Source organism: Copadichromis virginalis, linkage group LG17, assembly GCF_057382275.1.
Source record: "Copadichromis virginalis isolate Kocher_CV1m ecotype Utaka linkage group LG17, C_Virginalis_male_GT1.1, whole genome shotgun sequence".
Classification (NCBI taxonomy): domain Eukaryota; kingdom Metazoa; phylum Chordata; class Actinopteri; order Cichliformes; family Cichlidae; genus Copadichromis; species Copadichromis virginalis.
In genome coordinates this window covers 33,631,972-33,646,677 of record NC_140634.1, presented here as the reverse complement: position 1 = coordinate 33,646,677, position 14,706 = coordinate 33,631,972, and the positions used below count along the sequence as shown (strand labels likewise).

The window sequence follows — 14,706 nt, the reverse complement described above, 5'->3', positions numbered from 1 at the left end:
CTTTTCTTTTTTCTTTTTTTTCGGGGGGGGGGGGCATGCATGGTTAAGAAATTTGAGGGAGTGGCGCACTAGCAGCATCACTTATCTAACCTCGTCAGTGAGCCCATCCAGTGTGTTTTCACTCAGCCCCTGTTACATAAACTTAAAGGTGATTAAATGGCATGTGTTCAGGTTATATCCCTTCATAGAAATGTTTCTATGACAACCTCCGTACCTCCGTGCAAGTTAAAGCAACCAGAAGTGATCACGTCCGTCCCCCCCTCCCCGCTGCACTTTGGTTCCCTCCCCCTCCAAGTTAAGAATGGAATTTGTGTTGACAGTTTTGGCCTTTAATGGCACTTTTGTGCCGCGCAAAAGTATTTGTTTACCAGGATCATATGCTGCAAGCTGTCAGCTTTGGAGAGATTGACTTCTTAAGATAAAAGAGTGCATTACATGCTTAGGAGGCCACTCTTTTGGACTGTAATTATCCACATTTCAGTAATGATGTTTTGTGTGTCCCAGTTACTAAGAGTCTTGAGACAGCTCAGACTTTTTTAGTTACGCTCTGGGTCACTTCTTAAGCCCAGCTAGACACCGTTGTCGACGAGGAACGCTGTGACTCTTTGGCTGGAGAAAGCTGTGTAGGGTGGGGTCAGGGGATGTGGATTATAGAGAGATTGCAGGCTCCTCACACAAGGGTGAGTTAATAGGGAAAAGTTGGTAACATACTCACTGACCATTTGATTTTTATGCTTGCTTTCCCAAGTTAAAAAGATTATGTGGCTATGCTGTAAATTGACTTTAATCAAAACAGTCACGTATCAAAATGTCCTGTAAAGATTGTTTTTGCAAATATTACTACATCTTACGTCATCATGTATCCCTCCAAGGGTTGTAAAACTCACAAACAGATGACCACACTCCACAAGCTGAGATGTGTAGTTTTTTGCTGGCGTGTATCACAGTGTGTCTGACTCTAAATGCAAAGAAGCATTCATGCAAAGTTATAAAACATTAGCTTTGTGTACACAATCTTTCTTACAGTTATGAAAAATAAGTCATGCTTTTCATAAAGTTTAAATTTCTCCTCTTGGCTGTTCTACTCTTGACTGTGACCTCATATATTGTAGTCTTCCTTTCAGCTGACACCAAGCTGCAACCTTCAGGGGTGAAAGATGGAAGCCAGCACGGATTGCCAGAAACTGCAGTTCCTGTAATAGCCACTTGAGGCTGTCTCCAAAAGCGAGTCAATCTCCACAGACTCCAGCATTAAATCGCTGAACTCTACAGCCTGGTACAAAAGCATTTTATTCATTCTCTTTAGCTTATTTCCAGCTTTTTGGGAAGATTAGGTTTTTGTTAGAATTTATCCATTTAAATGTTATTTAAACTGCTATGAGCGACAGGTAATTGGAACGGTATTTCACTTTTCTAGTCCTACCACTCAAAGGTGGGTGCTGACAGAGGTGGATAAATGCTAGCTGTTTGCTGATTCAAGTCACTAACAGTACCTTCCAACCATGCAGCCTTTTGGAGCCTTTTTAATGCAGTTAGCTGACAAATGATATGGATTGCTGTGTTGTTAATTGTACTTTCAGACTTTCCAGGAAGTCTCTTTTAAGTTTGCTGAGTGATGTTCTAACATTTTATTTGTATGTTGTTTTTCCATTAAATAGTATACATCTGTGTCTGTATGATGCATCCACGCAGTCTATGGATGCACCTTGACAACCAAGCTTCCACCCACTCATCCAGATGTGTTCACTTCTGGTTCTAAAAAAAGATGGAAATGCAGGATTCAAAATGTGGAGCCCACAACGGGCGATGTTGGTTGTGGCCACATACAACCATGGGTCCATTTGATAGCAGCCACAGACCTTACATGTTTTTATATCCTCAGTTTTTCTTTCTTTCTTTTTGAGTTAGCAGTTGCATGTTTACTGTGTGGCCGGTGTGGTGTGAGGGCATGACAGCTTTTATTCAAGTCACGGTCAGATGGACGATGTCCTCATGTGAAAAAAAAAAAGTGTTGGTTTTGGGGGTCTTGCCCTGAATTAAAGACAGAAGGTCACTCATGGTAAAAGGCAAGGTCACTGTTACTCAGACTGCATTCAGCCATCAGCTTGTCACTTGTAAACAGTGAGGACTGAGGTCCACTGAGGTTTAGAAGGTCTTTATATATGATATGTTAATAGAATAATGATTATTTTAATTAATTTCACAATAGAAATGTAAGAAAAAAGAAAAAGAGGTTAGGTTTCATAATGCCTAAGTTGGTTTTTACCTTAAATAAATAAATAAATATAGTATTAGTTAATGAGTGTACAGTTGTAAAGACTGGGCTTTATAGAATGGTTTGTATTGATGGGTTTTATCCTTTTTAGAAACAAAAACACACTGTGCCTCACAGAGGAAACAACCTTTCCTCTTTACCCTAAGAGACACAGAGAAAAAGGGAAAAAATGTTTATTTCAAACATGTTGTGTGTGTAGGGGGAAAAACATGAAAGAGAGGGGGGGTCATGACAGTAACAATTTTTGACAGGCACATTAGGCTGCAGAAAGAGCATCCAGCTCGGGGCTGAGGGCATATGGTGCTGCCTTCTGCTGGCATAGCTCTAGAACAAGTTACAGCACTCGTGCAGGGTCACGACTGTCTCAGGTTTGTTCCTTCTGTCTCACCCGTCTAAATAAAAACAGGGGGGAGAAAAATGGTAGTGGGGGGTTGGGTTGCGGTGGTGTTGAGCATGCTGGGCATAGCTTTGGTGTTGTACACTAGCCGTGTCTTTCAGCAAAAGGACAAAGAGAATGTTCCCAGTCAGGCCCCTTTGAGTCAGGACATAATTTGGTCAAAACGTGGAAGGGAGACGTTTGACATTTCCAGAAATGCATCGCTTTAATTTTGGATTGTTTCGCCACCATGTACTCTCCACCACAGTTTTTATTTCTGGCAATGCGAATGTAAATCTGCATAAAACATAATAGCAGTTATCAAGTTCTGAGCAAGTACAGCGTAGTGCTTTTCTCTTCTTTCACCATATGAACACCCGGCTCGTGCTCCTGGATGGCAATCCCTAATCCTACTCTAAACAATGGCCATGTTTTCACCACACAGGCTCTTCTAGGTTTTCTCCTCTGTAATGTGGAGAGGATGGACTTGGATATTGTGGAGGATGACGCAGGGCTATGGTTTGAAGGCAACAGATCGGTGGGAGGGTAATTACAGGCTACTGTGTGGCTCTTTGGATTTTCCCTGGATCACAGCTATAGGCCATGAAGCTCAGCCTCAAATGCAACTCTCTGAGAATGAAGTAAAATAGCCACAACATATGGACCCAACAAAACAATGGTTTATTTTTACGATTTTTGATGAGTGGTTTTTAATTTAGATTGTCACTCCTGGCAAGGAGCAGGGCAGATGGTGCAGACTTGAGTGCCCATCAGAGCCTAAATACCTCCAGGCAGCTGTTGGCCATAAACTTTTTTTCTCTAGCATTTTCTCTCTTTAACACGGCTCGGGTCAAGAGGAGTCAAACCTGTTACAACACCTGTTTCTGCATATGCAAATCTGTTGTTTTGTCATTTCATTAGGCAAGGCGAAAAGACGGGGGTCCCTTGTGGTTGCAAATGCGACTGGCACTGGGCCCAGTTGGCACGCTGCACTGTAGAAAGACGCTTGAGGCAGGGTGAGGGGAGGGAAGACGAGTTTGGTTTCTGTAGCACAAGCGACTTAACCATTGGGTTCCTTTACATCACAGCTCAATTTCGGGGTGGGCTCCTAAAATTTGGGGACAAAGTTGGACTGGATGTAAGGAGGGGGGAAAGTTCCACTCTCTATTTTATATGTATATCTTCTCTGTAAAGAGGATCCGAAAGTGAATGATGAAGGAAGGCAAAAATTGGCACACGTGTGGCTGGCACGCGCCACTCGCCTCCTTCACCCGGGATGGGGTGGGGGTACCCCCCCCTCAATATCCTCTCCTCTACTCCCCCTTCCCAACCTCATCCCTTCATCATCTGGCGCTCTCCCGCAGCGCTCGTCTCTTAACCACATGTGCCAGTGCAGGGCCTGCTCTTGCTCCGGGGCTAATTGTTCACTGGTAAAACTGCATGCTTGTTGGTGGGGGTCTCTCCTTCAACCAGGCATAGGGATACAAAGCAGGGTGGCGGTGTGTTTGAGAGCGTGGGGTGGGATGGGGGGGCTCAAGATCATGATCTCTTCATGCAGTTTATTTTTCCCATATAAGTCTGAAGATTGTCAGTTGTAATCCTGCCTGTGTGCTGAATGCAACAAATACACCATGAAATTAAAGGTTATTGCAGGAGCGTAATGCAAAAGCTCTGTTTGAGATTACCAAAGCTGTTTGCAGACTTGCAGAGGATGAGAAGTGGGGAAAACACAGTATGTTTTCCTTTCCTGTGTTTGACAGTTTATGTCTTCCTTTGATCACTGGATTGATGGGTCATTTTAAACAGTTGTTTAGAATATTCAGACTTCCTTTCATTACAGTTGTTCAAAAAACCTTTAAGGCATTACAGTTACACTCACACTGAATGTATCTATCAACATTTCAGATTCCAAATTATTTTAAAATACAAATTTGTATTTTAAGTAGTTAACCTTGGTGTGTTGTCACTGAATTCAGTGTAGCGTGCTCTCTTGAACTTTTTTACAAGTGCCTTCATCAGCGTACACTTAAGAGTTAGATGGATGGAAAGACCCAGGACTAGTGCCTTTGCTGAGTTAATCTCATCTGATAACTGCTGTCTTCCCCTTCCTTCTCCTCCTTTCTTTTCTCCCACTCTCTGTCCTCCTCCTTTCTCTGCCATGGCTTGGTGGGTCTGATTTGTAGTTCTGCTCCTCTCTCACAGAAGGCATTAAAGCCAGGCCCCACAAGCCCCCTCTGATATGGGAGAGTTCATTAGAGATGTGCCTTTGATGGGCAGCCTTTTCATGTGACTACCGGTTTTTCAAATACCTTGATGTAGAAGCTTAAGAAGCCATTGTGCAGTAAGCCCTCCTTTTGATGCGACTTATTTAGATCTGCATAGTAAATCAGGGGGGAGTAAATAACCAGCCAGCAGATGGAAGCAAGGAGATAAGGCAGCAGCGAACAATCGCATTTGTATTTTGTTATGATGTTGACAGCAGCTAAAATTCACTAATCTAGAGCCACTGATCTGCATTTCAAAGAAATCTCATTTAGCAGCGGGGAGGATAAAGTTCCTCTCATTGTGTCTATTTTATTGCATTCTTCGCTAATTTATCTGCCCACAGATTTAACGTGCAGGGCTTGGTGGTAGGAGCCGGCGTCCGTGCGTTGCATAGGGGGTCTTAAATACTGTGAAAGCGGTTACGTCTAGACTGTGAGCTGAGGGTAATTACACGTCTGACCATGAATAGAATGAGTTTGAAGACTCATCTTTCTTCAGGCAGGCCTGAATTGCTCGACTAACACTGATAAGGAGCATTTGGTCCCCACAGAAATATTGCCAGTGACTTTCCATAACGCCCCCCCTCTCTTTCCAACACCAAGGATGGTATTTACTTTTAAGATAAAGTTATTGTGTATAGTAATCTGACTTGTTAGCATAATGTCCTCTTTCATCGCAGGACCCTCCTTTTTCTGATGTGTGGAGGTATTTGTGGTCCAGGTCTTAAATAGTTTATCTTGACTTAGCGCACAAGCACTTTATGTAAATATCAGCCTATAGCATTATTAGACCTTCATGAATAGTTGAATGCTTTTGCCATATTTATAAGTTGATAGAATTTACCAATGGTTTTAGACTTGGCATAAAGACATGTGTGTTATTTGTAAATCCCCACGAATTGGAGGTCATGCAGACTAATAGCATTCCAAATGCTTTTCCACTGAATAAAATATAACATCTGCATGGCCACAGGGTGCTGTGATGATGGAAGTCTACCCAGGAGCAAATGATTTAAGAGAAGTGGGGGGCATTATCTAAAAATTATATTTTATATCTATATTATATCTAAAGTGGCTCCTTAGTGTAGTGGTTTACACATTCGATAACAGGGAACGAATCCTCGGTTTGATCCCAGGAGCCGCAAGTCCTTTTGGGGTTGTGAAAGGAAGGGCATCAGGTTTAAAAAATCGGCCAAATCAAACATGTGGAGATACCTGCTGTGGCAACTCTTTGTGAATAAGGAAGCAGCTGAAAGTAGCTTATCCATATTATATCTAAAATGTGCTTTTTCAGATGTAGTAATCCCATCCAAGTAGATGTTTCACTCTACTTAAATACACATTAAAACAATTGTTATTCTGAAACTTTTCATGTCGGTTTTCCCAATATCCAGTCCACTGGTTGGTGCTCACCCCCCAGTCTTAAACCTTCTTACCCCATTCTTTGCAAATATTGTGCAGCAATATGTGCAACGTTTTTTCCACAAACTCAAAACAGTGAGAAATTATACCAGTTGGCATGTTTTTGTTTTCAGCTGTGCTCTGTGAGCTCCGGGCCTTTTGCACAGTTCAGAGAGCACATTCCTTAGGATTCAGCAGTCGCTGGTTGCCTGTAGGGGTCATTGGAATTCTGGGAGAATAAAAGGGAGAGGAATAAAAAAACATCCCAGGGAGGAACATCCAGGCCATTTTTTGCCCTTCATGCCCCCAGCAGCAGAAAGTGGCCTCTCTGATGCTCCTGGGGACTTGTTGTTAGCCCCTAGTTCTCTAAATGTAATGCATGTGCAATAAAAGTGTCCAGATCAATCAGTAGCTGCAGATGTGGCATTGTATTCTTCTTTCAATGTACTTGTGTGATTAACACAAAAATCATCAATGCTAATGGGCTCTAAATTATATGGATACCATAGCATGTGTACTTAGATTCAGACAGCTGAATGGAAGTATATGAGAAATCAATCGTGTCAGGTTAACGGTGTGATTTACTTGGCGTTGAGAGCTAGAGCCTTCCAGGCACTGCGCCTTTTAACTTTACAGAGATTGAGCAGTTTGGGGGCAGGGGAGTGTACTGTATCGTACATTGCCTGTTGGTGCATGCATTTACACACAGATATATACCCACACACATATGCTCTCAGGCTTCACAGCAAAAATCCAGGTGCACTTTGTTGTCACAAAGTTTACTGCCTTCACCTACAAACCTTACAGAAAATAGTTATGCAATAAGCCATCTAGCCCACACTTGTTAGTTCCAGCAATGAATGTTCCTAGGGGGAAAAAAAATCAGTGTGTCATAAAGTAGTTTTGGACTAACAGTGTGCTTTTGTTTTCTCTAATCTCAGAGAGCTGACATTGCTGGACTGCTACCCCACCTGTGACGGACAACAACAGCAAGTTCTCTCCCTGAGGGTAAGTATTTGAACATAGTCCCTTCATGTCCATCGGTCAAAGCATCCTGGACCTTGGGAGGGATTTAGAGCAGCATGTATTTTCAAAGCTCTGTGTTAAAATTAAAAGTACACAGTGCATTCCTAAGGCCAATTAATCTTTCAGAGTAAAACTCTTATGTAAAACAGTTGTGTGTTTGCATGCAATGACTGTGTCTTTGTTTTTAGTCTGTGCTTGATAGTGTTACGGTATTGTTAACCTGCCCGTGTTAGGGTGATTGTAGTGGCTGGAAGAGGTCAGTGGGGCCCCATTCCTCCTCAAATGTAACAAATCTTCATCTTGTCTACCTTGATAGAATTCCCCCTTCACTGGGCAACCTTTCAGTTGTGCCTGTTTGGTTTTCACACCCCAAGGATTTTCAATCTACTCTTACTTAGAAGTTATGATATGCACTATGGCTGACAAATGTGAGCAAGCTTGGATTTCTTTTTTCTTTTTCTTTTTTTTTTTTTTTTTTTACTTTTTCTTTTTCTTTTTTATGCAATTGATGTCTTGATTGAGATTTGTAGCAGAACTAGAATTGAAGAGGGGTTACATTGTTCCTAAATTCGGTATATTCCACATGTATCTCTCTATATTGGTGAACACAGCAGGTGGCAAAAGTGGGACTCCACCAGTCAGACTTTTTCCATACAAATAATGAAATAAATAAATTATGAAATTGAATTTTGTGAATTGGAATGAAGAGTAACAAACAAGGAACAAAAATATATGACTATTAAAAAGCCCCAAAACATTTATTTATGATGTAAATCTAGTTTATTTGCATGTTTTATTCCAGCCTAGTCCGTGTCTTTACTGCATTTTACCTCCTTTCTTCCTCTGCTCTCTGTTTCACCGTCTCTGTCACATTGTGTGCTGAGCTCTGCTAAGCAGAGCTTATGAGAGTAAAGCCGACAGTTTTTCTATCATTGATAGAACAATGTTTGTTTACAATAAAATCACAATGCAAGCAGCCAAACAGAACTTAAAAACATTGGAAACTGTTGCATTAAATTAAATGGAGTCCACAGATCAACCCGTAGCCTCAGATTCCAAATCCAGCTATTTCTAGCTATTTGAGTCAGTTACAAAGTATCTGCTCAATGCATGTCCAGACAAATGCGCTTTTTTGTTGTTTTTTTCGGTGTGCTTCTCATATTTATGGTCCGACATGTTTCTTATTTTTCTTTTTAGGGATGAAATATGTATACAGTGCACCCGTAGAAAAAAGCAGACGACAAACACTGTAAAGTGCAAAGTGGTAAGTGAAAGCAGTTTTCATTGTCCTTGCATGCCTGGTGTTGTGTTTTCTTTCAGATTAATGTGTCCATGAGGCACATCAGTCACGACTGCTGATGGGGTTTGGCTTTAGAGAAACAGTCCTGGGTGCTGAAATGACAAATCAGCAGAGCGGGGTATGAGAAAAGTGTACATATCAGTGTATCGTTTTCTTATGGATATATTGGTCATATGGTCTGGAGGGTGTTATTGTGACCTTATTAAAAAGAAAAAGTACAAGTGTTGTTTAAAGGTTGCACATGATAATCTGCCATTTTACATAATGCAATAGCCATTTATTTATTGCAGTTAATTAAATGCCACAATTATTCTGTCAAGGCCAAAGATGGAGGAATGTTTGTCTTTTTTGCAAGACAATGCATAAACTTGTTGAGGTGGAGCTATTACATTTTGGAGCCAATCTGGTTCATTTCCAAAAGAAGTAAAAAACTTTTTTCTGTGGTTGATTTATTGTTTGAAGCTAGAAGTTTGTGTCTGTTTGCTTTGAATCTATTTTTAAAATCTATTCAATCCATAACCTAACAGGAAAAAAATAAATTTTTCTTAAAACACCATCTTGGAGTACAGTCTTTGAGGTTAAAATGTGATTAAAGTGTGTGCACATAAGCAAAGACACTCAGCATCTTGGGTGCGAGACCACTTCCACCTTCCCATTGCTTTCATTCCTGAGTGAAACAGAGTCAAGATTTCTTTTTCCACCTAAAAGAGATTTAAACATTACTTCTTAATTTGTCCAGTATTCAGTTAAATCTTCAAAGATGAACTCTTACTGCATATCTGCTAGCCTAAAAATGTCCCTCTAATCATTGCAAAAATGTGTAATTGCCTCAACACTGCAAGCTGCACTTCCACCGTAGACACATATAAAAATCTACAGCAATTAAGCATATCTTTGGCTACTTTAAAGAAGCTACAGCTCAGTCTGAACAGCTCTCTGCGCACATTTCCAGTTTGAAATTGATTTCTTGTCATAGATCAGAGACCTCTTGTCATACCATTTTCAATCCTCAGATGGTTTCTCTGAGCCCGCTAACTGTCGTCCCTGTGAGTGGGCAAACAGGGGAACCTCCACGGGTCTTTACCCTGGGCACTCAGAACAGTCGAGGGGGTAGAGGCAGAAATCAAAGGGACTTGGATCATTCCCCATTGGCAGCCTCCATTGTCTAGCTGATTTGGGATTGGTGGAGAAGGTGAAAACTGCAGGGTCGGTGTGTGGGGGTGGATGGAGATCAGGCAAAGCAACCCTTCTTTTTTTTCTAATCTTTATCCACCATTAACCCCAGTGCCCCCGTGTGTGGCTGAGATCAGGGCCATTGGTCAATCCCCCATTCACTGCCACCCAGAATATTTTAAAGTTAAGCTCCATCGCTTAACAAAAAAAGTCTTACTCATCAAAGGTTTACTTTCCCTTCTTTCCCCCTTTTCCTCACTTTTGCACTCACTCCCAAGGATCTGCTGCCGTTCTTCATGCGCCCTTCTCTCTATGGTCCACTGTTTTGTCTTCACACTTAGGAAAGAGGGAGGGGGAGAAGCTGAAAGTTTTTTGGAAGTTCCCCAGTTTCCATTTTTCGATTTAATGAAGTTTGGGGTAGGGTCTGATTGTGTCATACTGTGAGCAAATTGGAAGAAAAGCCAGTGACATCTTGCCCTTTGCTGAGCTCTCTGATTAGGAGATGTCCTGTTCTTACATTACTTCCATGAAGGAATTATTTTTGCATACCTGACATTTATATTTCCAGCAATTTTTTCCTCTTCTTTTTAACTGGTGTGAATGCTCCATATAAAACCCAGTTTAAGAAGAAGATAGAATTCAGTCCAGGTCCTGTTCTCAGTATAAACACTTTAGATTAATCTCTTTTTCCACACTATACTTTTTTCCTAGCAACTATCGGGTATTTATCTCACTCACATCTATCTAAAAAAGAAATAACTGAGGGTCAGAGTAAAAAAGCAAGAGAGGATGTGGAGATGGAGGATGTCGGGTGATGAGTAAAGAAAAGAAATTGCACGGCGAATGTTTGTCCTGAGTGCACAGTTGCTATGAGAATGAAGTTTGCAAGGAGGCTCAGAATGAGTATTACCCTCATTACCTCAGAAGAAGATGGCTCTATTGATCCTCTGCGGTATTCCCCTCTTTTTCTTTCATGCTATCTGTTATCCAGTTGATTATAAATTGCCAAATCTTCATTCGAATATGAACGGATGAATCTGAATCTAGAATATGTAATTTAAGAAATTTTAATGCAGGAAAAAGAAAGTTAATTTCCCTCAGCAAAGGTGGCCTGCCTCAGCATACTTTGGGGCCCTTGCAGTAGTTCTGTATATGTGTGTGCGTCATATTAGATAATACTCGTTGGAAATACCGCATGCAATAGCTTAATTTCTGAAGAAAAGGGAGCAAAGATCTGCTGTTTCAAGTGTTATTCTTTCCTTGCAATTTAATTCAAGAAAATCTTGGGGCGTGGAAGCAGGGCCTGATGGCATCTCTCCAAGAGCCTGAGATTATTGTGAAACCCAACCTGAGGCAGGCATGACATCAGAGAGGCCTGACTTTAGGTTGAACTCCTTATTTCAGGTGGGACGAATTATGAGTGGGCTTCGCTCGCAGGTGATCGTGTCCAGTGAATCGGTCGCACACACTCGCGCATTCTTCTCCCAAGGTCTGAATGCTGATTGTCTTGACAGATTGAACTCGTGTGTTATCACCAAGCTGTCACGCAGCCTCATTTTTCAGCCTGCACAAATAGTCTAAAGTTTATGTTAGCCCTTCCCAGCGCAGTGTTTTATAGGGATATCGCCATCGTGACATAAACTAAATCCTACAGTGTTTTAACCTGCTGATGAGTTCTGTTTATGTAAGGGTCTGCATGCTAAGGTGCAGTACATGGAAATAACTGAGTTGCCAAGAAGTTGTTCCTGAATTCTTGGGAGACACTAAAAATCAAACATTATTTTAAATGTGATTACAATTAACTTTTTGCACGTTAGCTTTGTGAACTTAAGTCTGTCATAACTACATTTAGTTTTTTTTTTTATTTGAGTGACTCAGTTTTGCTGTTTTTAATTAATGGTAGGATTCCTCTCTATGATAAGACTTTCTCTCTCTCTCTCTCTCTCTCCCCCCCCCCCCCCCCCTTTACTTTCTCTCAAAGTAAAAGTTTCAAATCAAACCACACGGTCACAGCCACTGAAAAAGCTTTTACTCCAGAGGCAACAAGCCAAGTCCTTTGTTCGTAATGATCATTTGATCGCAGCTTGAAAAGGGATACAGGCGGCAGCGAAATCCTACAAGAGCTTGGAATCTGACTTCCTCACCACAAACCACAAGCCTAGACAGTGCAACCGCTACTACCTGGTTGGAGGCGAAATGGGCAAAAAGTATTCATGTGTGTGGAAAAACACACTCACACAGCATGCTCGATTTGGGTCATGGAGCTGACAGACAGTGGAATGTGAATGTGTGTATGTTGACAAACTCCACTGCACTCTGAATGGGGTTTGTGATTACACCTCATCATGCGTGTTGCATCGGTCCTGTCTCCGGCCCCGATCCTTCTCCCTCCCTCCATCTCTCTCCCTCTCTCTCTGCTTTCCTCTTGCCTTCCACTCTCTCCACCCCCCCACACCCCCCAATTTCTCCCCCTCTCACCGCAGTGCCTCTTGGGCAATCATGTGGTCACACTACCTGACTCCTTGCTGCTCAAGAGTGCAGTTGACAAAAACAGCCCGAGGCCCGTCATGTGGAAAAGATTCAGTCGGCACACAGCATACATCCTACCCCCCACCCTACAACTTCTCACTTTCTCCCGCTAAGTAACTGGAGCACCGGGGTGTTTCCTTCTTCTGCTCACCTGTGAAGGAAAATGGCAGGGCTTTCCTCCTGTCTGGCCATATGAGAGAGTGGGTATTTTTGTGTTTGCAACTTTGCAGCCACGGTACGTGGATGCCGCTTTAAACAGCCGTGCAAAAGCGCATGTGGGTGTACGTGTGTGCTTTCCACCCTCTCCCTACCACACTCTGAGAGGTGCAGGCAGTTTCTCTTTGTCTGATGAGTTGCACACCTCGTGTCATGTAACATAAAGCTGGCGGTCAGTGAGAGCTCTCAGCTGTCAGTCAGCTTGGTGGTCCTGGCCTGTCGAGCTGCTCACCTGTGTTTATTGGACAAGACCCCCTCCACATTACCCAGGGAGAACATCTTGTCTCCCCTCCTTTTCTTTTTCTCTTCCTCTCTGCCATGCCTTCTCTTTTATTTTGTCTCTTTTTATCATTCCCTTTGTCTGTCCTTCTTCCTCTTCCCGTTTCTCAACATAGTATCATTTTTGTTTAACTTCTCTCTCAGTCATTTTTTAAAATCCACCCCTACCTCCCTTCCCGAACTCTTCTCCCTACTGTCCTGTACAGTTTATTTTTCTGGCTTTCTTCCCTGTTTTTGCTTTTCTACTATTCTTTTGTTTCCTTCTCTCTCCTTTCCCGCTGTCCGTTTTGATTTTGAATTATTTTGGGACCTCTTTTGTCACTCCTTTGAGTTTGAAGCCAAAGAGGCGGTGGTGTTCATCTTTTCTCTGCACCTGGATGAACACACGCACGAGCTTGCTTGCACCGCCGCTGGATGACTGATTGAAACTTGTGTCTCAAAGTTGCTAATGTTCACTGAAGCATTATATTGTAGATAAAGTAAATAAACTGGGGTACCATGGGAGAAATCTCTGGAATAGACTGCTGAGATCTCACAGATGACACACACACATTCACATGCATGTAGACTGGCAGAGGCTTTCTCTCTTTCACTTACACACTCACACATCAAGCAAATGGCTGAAGAGATGTCAGCGAGGCTGAGGCGTGAGCAGAGCTAGGGCGCGGAGATATTTTCTATGGCTCAGGAATTTCACAAGTTTAATGTTTTTTGAGAAGCTCTCTAGAAAAATAACAGTTAGACTCAAGGATCTGCAGTCAAGTGGTCGATTATATAGCAAGCATATAGCTATAGAGTCTATTGTTAGTATCTATTTTAAGATCTAATGAAAAAACATTTTATTCTTTACTTACTGAATTTCCTAGCAGGTAAGTAAGTCATGCTTAACCAGGTAGTTTTCACATATTTCACAGCGTACCCATAGCCAGAAACCTTGGACTGTATATAAAGGATGGCTGTAACCACCATTATGTCATCCAATGAGTTTGTAAAGTCCAGTTATGAAGCTTTGATTTTAGTTTTTTACCAGTGCCAGATTATTTTTGGAGGGTAGAAGTCGTCATATTACACAAGAACATTTAAGGTTAACTTGGCAGATAATGCTAGTAGGTTTGGTTTTGGTTAAAACGATGAAGGCCATACATAGATACAGATGTTGTTATTTAATGCACAGCAAAATAAAAAAATAACTATAACAATAATTTCAACCACTGTAGCACAGATTTGTTGTATGGGTGGTACCACAAAGCAACACGTATTATTTGTCAGCTAAGTGCTCCAAAAGGCCCCACACCGCAAACATGATCAAGTGAGTCAAACTAATAAGGCTATGCTAAGAGACAGTTACCAGCTGCAGCTGCCTTTGTCAAAAATCATAGATAGCATATTCCAGTGAAATCAGCCAAAACAATTAAAATGCATAACTTTAAACCATTAATGTGGGAGATTTTCATGTGGCAGTAAGTATTCATTCCTCCACCTTTGGAGCCAGCTTCAAATGGCTTTTTGAGGAACTGCAGGTTCTGGCTTCTTTCTTTAGGCCTGGAGGTTGCTGCTTGGCTAAAAGCTTTTCATCTTCATTTATTAGCACTCTCTCTAGTCTGAACTTTGTAATTATACTTTTCTTTCCAGAAGTTTTTTTTTCTCACCCTTTTGAAAGACCCTTCTGACTTCAGTCAGTCCAATTCGAATTATTTTTGTTGGACAGACTTAATAGCTAGGCTAGTTAGCATATTGGTTAAATGTGAGGGCTGACTCTTTGTGGCTGCAGGGTTTTAAACCAATGTCCACTGAATGATCCCTCAGTTTAGAATACTTGTGAGGTATTAAAGCCACACATCAATAGAGCCCTCCATTCATATTTTCA

The 14,706-nt window shown here is 41.7% G+C and overlaps 1 protein-coding gene across 4 annotated transcripts in view; it reads left to right on the top strand.

Annotated features, from left to right (window-relative positions):
* The window catches only part of foxp2 (forkhead box P2), a 104,371-nt gene that overhangs the window by 2,587 nt on the left and 87,078 nt on the right, over positions 1 to 14,706 (top strand). For 3 of the 4 annotated variants that reach the window (XM_085436114.1, XM_085436113.1, XM_085436110.1), the window contains exons 2-4: positions 1,125 to 1,276; positions 7,258 to 7,324; positions 8,540 to 8,606. The gene's annotated coding sequence lies outside the window, so the exon portion shown is untranslated. The remainder of the gene's footprint in view (positions 1 to 1,124; positions 1,277 to 7,257; positions 7,325 to 8,539; positions 8,607 to 14,706) is intronic. The other variant, XM_085436111.1, reaches the window with a different exon arrangement.